This window comes from Centruroides sculpturatus, unplaced genomic scaffold (assembly GCF_000671375.1).
Source record: "Centruroides sculpturatus isolate CEXI.00-Female unplaced genomic scaffold, Cexi_2.0 scaffold978, whole genome shotgun sequence".
Classification (NCBI taxonomy): Eukaryota; Metazoa; Arthropoda; class Arachnida; order Scorpiones; family Buthidae; genus Centruroides; species Centruroides sculpturatus.
The window spans coordinates 30,523-36,024 of NW_019385151.1; the positions used below are offsets into that span (position 1 = coordinate 30,523).

Genomic DNA, 5,502 nt, shown 5'->3' on the forward strand with positions numbered 1-5,502 from the left:
AGAAATGTTTCTTTCACAAGAAATGTATAAAATTACAGTACTAAACAGACGATAGGTCGCCTAACTCGCCGTAGCGTGACGCTAGACGGCGAAAAATATATATTTAATTATAATAAAGTTACAATAAATTAAGTTAATATATAATTATATATACAGTACCTAATTTATATATAATTAATATATAATTATATGTACAGTACCTAATTTATATATAATTTATATAATACTGTCCAGACGATAGAAATCTCTCCGTAGCGTGGCGCTACGGACGGCGGGTAAGTAGTTCGGCTGCCCGATGACGTTTTACGTATTATAGGAGTTATTTTTACCGTTGTTTACGGATAATGCCACAATTTTTATAGGAATAATAACTATAGGAAACGGTTTTATAGGGGGATCTACTGTATATCATTCACAGAAATATTAAAAGATTTATTTGAATATTAATTAAAAGATTTTAACAGTAAAAGTAAATTTCAAAGCGGAAGAAATTAAAATGTCAGTGTTGGCACACAAGCATAGTGAAAATGCAAATTACTTAGTGCTCAAAAGCATTGAACCTATCAATAGATAGTGAAAAGGGTTTCTCAATTTATAGTAACATTGCAACTTAATTGCCTCCTCATCTTTTTAATGCTTTTGTATACTTAACATTTTACTTCAGAGAAAATCCAAAACATATTTAATAATCAAACAATTTGAAATTCTAAACTGAATTTAAATAAAGCTGGTTTCTAAAATTTCTGGTCTGTATTTAATTTTAAGAATTCCCAATATAGTCATTTAATCCATTCATAATAGATTAAATTCATTCATTTCTAGTAACGATAAATTACTACAGCAAAAGTGTTGGTATTAAAACTTTTAAAACTTCAAAAATTTAAAAAGCTGAAGATTTGATATCCCTAAAATATGTACAGCTAACTGATTGCTAGGAGATCAAGACAAAAATTTCCATTAAACCCTAGCATTTTTGAGATTTCCAACCCATCTTTAAAGGTATCAATACAATTGTGATAGAAAGCACAACTCTGATTCAGCCGGTAAGAAAGAATCCGAGTTGTACTTTATGTCACTATCACATTGATACCTGAATACAGGCTGGAAAGTCTCAAACTTGTTTCAGAATGCTTACTGTCAACTGGTTAGTAGCATTGATATTTTAGTCTCTCTCTAACCCACCCTCAAAAAGTCATGTTGCTCTACTTCTAATGATAGCCCATATGGATTATTATTTATGGCTTTTTCTATACGTTGGAGTTCTGTTGCTAGAGTTTGTTGCATCGAAGAGTGCGTGTGTGCTCTTCTCACTAATGCTCGGAAGCGGCAATTTTGTATGGGATAGGATCGCACAAATTTCTTGGAATATATGTGGGGAAGGTACATTTCTTGGACATTGATATCAACTTCGAAGGAGATAACATACTTCAACCCTCAAAGATCAATAAGCGTGCGAGTACCTGGTAAATCACCAGAATCTTTATAGGTTAACATTTTTAAGTGACATCCAGTCTCAATGGTTGAACTAGTAAGCATTTCCAAACAAAATTTAGACTGGCCATACATTCAAGTTTGGTCAGGACAATTCCAGTTTCAAGGTTCTGTCCCAATATCCTGGCCTGTTTGCATGTTGTTCCAATAGGATATAATAAATAAATAAGCAATTTAATTACATTTTATATATATTATTTCATATTTTAATAAATTTAAGGACAAATGGTTTTAAGAAAGTGAATAAATTAATTTCTCACAATACACCTTTCATACACTTCCAACACAGTATTTAAAATCAAAAATGTTTTTTGTCTCATTCAAGGACCTGTTTCACATTGTAAACACTGCTTATAGAACATTGGCTAAGACTTTTTAAATTTGGAATGTTCTATGGCTTCCGTTCTTCAGACATCATCTTAATTTTGAATAAATTATACTGTTTTAAATTAATACAGTCTTGGCAGATATTTAACACGACTCAAAAATGNGTTTCACATTGTAAACACTGCTTATAGAACATTGGCTAAGACTTTTTAAATTTGGAATGTTCTATGGCTTCCGTTCTTCAGACATCATCTTAATTTTGAATAAATTATACTGTTTTAAATTAATACAGTCTTGGCAGATATTTAACACGACTCAAAAATGTTGTGTTAATAGCAAGAAATCCAATATGCTGTCTGATGAATGGCATGCATTTATTGATAATCATCTTATGCATAGTAAGACACATCTCTAGTGTTGATGATATCATATTCCTTAATGCTTGGTGATCTTTTTGTTAAAAATTTGCATTTTACTTTTTATATCATGGATTTACCTCATCAGTTTAAAACAATTATCATTATATATTCAAAATTAAAATGGTATCTGAAGAACAAAAGCAATAGAACATTCCAAATTTTATAAATATAACTCACAAAACTAAAAATTCAGTTCACAGATCAATTCTGAAAGCAAACAAACTTGATCTGCAAGCTGGATTTTTATTTTTGTGAGCAATATTTACACTTTTCACCCAGTATACAGCGAGTTTATTACATTCAAAACTTAAAAAGTATCAGCCAATTTTCTGTAAACAATGTTTTTATCCTGAAGCAGGCTCCTGAATGAGAATGAAAAATTTATGATTTTAAGTACTCTACACTGAAAGTGTATGAAAGGTGTATTGTGAATGCATAATCAGTTCAGCTTCCATAATCTTATAATAATGAATAAATTAAGTAAAGTGAAGGTTATTATTATTATGGCTTTACATTGTCTTTACATTATGGCTTTACATAAGTGTGGTAAGTAAAGAAAAAATAATAAAGCAGGAAAAAGCTCTAATCTAGTCACTCTCATATCTGGTTACCAGATTTCTATAATTAAAATAAAGGACACTGCAAGATGATTAATGATATCACTCTCTAATTTTTACTTCAACCCATCCAATCACAAAAAAGTAAAAGCAAATAAAAATTGAATGATACTTTAGTTAACTAAGCATTTTGATTATATATTTTAGATTGACTTAAAAATTAGCTTAAAATTGAAAATTTAATTTAAAAAACTTAATATTTATATTCACATTGAGTATAAACATTTGTAAATTTTTAATTTAAAATTTAAAATATTTAAAAGTTTAGCTTTCTGTGGGGACGGATAGGGATTAATACAGTATATAAGGATCTATCACCACTATTATAAAATAGACATAAATATCTAAATACAAATAGTTACCATCTCCAAACATCACTCATAAATACATAGCTTAAGATACATAGTAACTTCTTCCCTCAAGTATTATGGTTTATATTAATCTAGAGGACCATGCTGCCGATATATTTGTCGATTCTCAAAAGTCGATTGCAAGGCCTTTATGCTTTGCTTTACAAATCTGCCAGGCTTCCGCGTAATGCCGGTGTTTCCGGTCTCGAACTATCTGCATTAGTCTTGCTTGGTCCCATTCAGCCTTGACGTCTTGCGGGTCTGCTAAAACGTAGGTGGCCAGCGCCGTGCATGGTTGTTCTTTTCTTATATTTGCTTGATGTTCTGCTAACCTGTCTTTGATACATCTTCCTGTTGCCCCTATATACATTAATTTACTACGTCGCCTTGAGTCCGTAACTGGAATTTTATATACACCGGAAACACCGGCATTACGCGGAAGCCTGGCAGATTTGTAAAGCAAAGCATAAAGGCCTTGCAATCAACTTTCGAGAATCGACAAAAATATCAGCAGCATGGTCCTCTAGCTTAATATAAACCATAATAATTGAGGGAAGTAGTTACTATGTATCTTAAGCTATGTATTTATGAATGATGTTTGGAGATGGTAACTATTTGTATTTAGATATTTATGTAATCTTTAGGTTTTTTATACTTCCATTGCTAAGTTTATAAAATAGACATTGAAAAATGAAAATCAAGGATAAACTGCATCCTTTCTCGCTTCAATAAAGGACAAGAACAGTTTAGCTAAAATAAAGGATTATCCTTTAAAAATAAAGAATATCTGGCAGCTCTTCTCAACACATTTCATATTGTCATGATGTTTACATTTTAAATTTTCATCAATTTTTGAAAAACGCTGCACAGAGCACAGATGGAAGCAAATTTTGAAAGGCTGAATCTTGCAAACAATCCTTGAACCATAGTTCTTTCGGTTTTTCTCCTGTAGGGATGGCCTAAAACTTTAGCTGGTGAACATTTTTGCCGTATTTTCATATAATATTCTAATTGTTTATAGAAATAAAAACTCTTAATTCTCTAATAATTCAACTTACAGAAAATATTTGGAGATTTCTGAATTCTGCGTTACAGTTCCTAATTTTTGCAAGTGTTTAATGGTTTTAAAATAAAAAGCATCGTTGTTAAATTCCATTATTTCTCTACAGTAAACGTCAACACAATCGTAACAACACGCCTAAAGCACAAACACGTGCTTCTCCCGTATCTTTCGATTTAAAACTCACGCTTTTTTCCTCCAGAAATAGCACTAAACTAGCCAAACAAAACTTTAAATTACTCTTTTTTTTAAAAAAAGAAGTTAATATATTCAAATTTATCTCTAATAATTCGTGATAAATTTTATAAATAAATATTAATTTAACTTATATTTTACGAAATCTTAAACAATAAATTTACAATAATCGGAGGCAGTTGACGGCCGAGCGGCTAAGAAAATAGCCACCGCTCTGTGGGACCCGGGATCGAACCCGAACAAGTCGAAAAATCCTCAGGAATTTTTCGGAGGTGGTCCGATATGTCGGGCCCCGTCCCTCGCCGCCCAGTTACCCCATTGCGGCCTGATCGAACCTATAATGGACTTGCTAAAAAGAGGCCCTCTTAGTGCCCACGAGGCAGAACCCGTTAAAGAGTTAAAAACACGTTTTTAACTCTTATTTTTTTACTCTTTCCGCTCCGTTGGCACTAAGAGGACCTCTTATAGCAGGCCCATTATTGGTTTGGCCAGGCCCACAATGGGGCGACCGGATGGTGAGGGACGGGGCCCGACATATCCGAACGGACTACTCCCCGAAAAATTCCTGGGGATACCCGTTTGGTAGCAAGTAATTATGGTGAGCTATTACGTTTAACTACTACGAAAAAAGACAAGTCCACGATTCCTTATAATTGTCTTTATTGCACTTCGTTTACGTAAAATATAGTCCAGACAGATTCCTCCTTTGTTAACCTTTTTTATACTCTACATTCCGAGGCAATAATGTTGCCAATGTATATAAACCCCAGGCAATGATGTTGCCAATACATAACAGAGCCTATCGTAAAATGTATTGGCGTAAGTGGCCCCAGGTTAAAACTTCTGATCTAAACTTAGTTTTTCCCTACAGACTCCGATATAATTACACATTATTTTGTATTTTGTAATTGGAGAGATATTAGTATTCGGCAATTATTACAATCTTGGATAGAAGCCTTACTGTTACTGCCCAGAGTTTTGAGCTCAGGGGCACTTACCCGAAAAATTTTTATATAATAGTACATATATCGATATAAATAATA

General features: G+C 32.5%; 1 long non-coding RNA gene across 1 annotated transcript in view; it reads right to left on the reverse strand.

Moving 5' to 3' along the window:
• The window catches only part of LOC111635508, a 10,876-nt gene extending 6,425 nt beyond the window's left edge, over positions 1 to 4,451 (reverse strand). Inside the window, exon 1 of the long non-coding RNA XR_002758392.1 lies at positions 4,263 to 4,451. This is a non-coding gene — a long non-coding RNA (uncharacterized LOC111635508). The remainder of the gene's footprint in view (positions 1 to 4,262) is intronic.
• Positions 4,452 to 5,502: the final 1,051 nt, after the last annotated feature.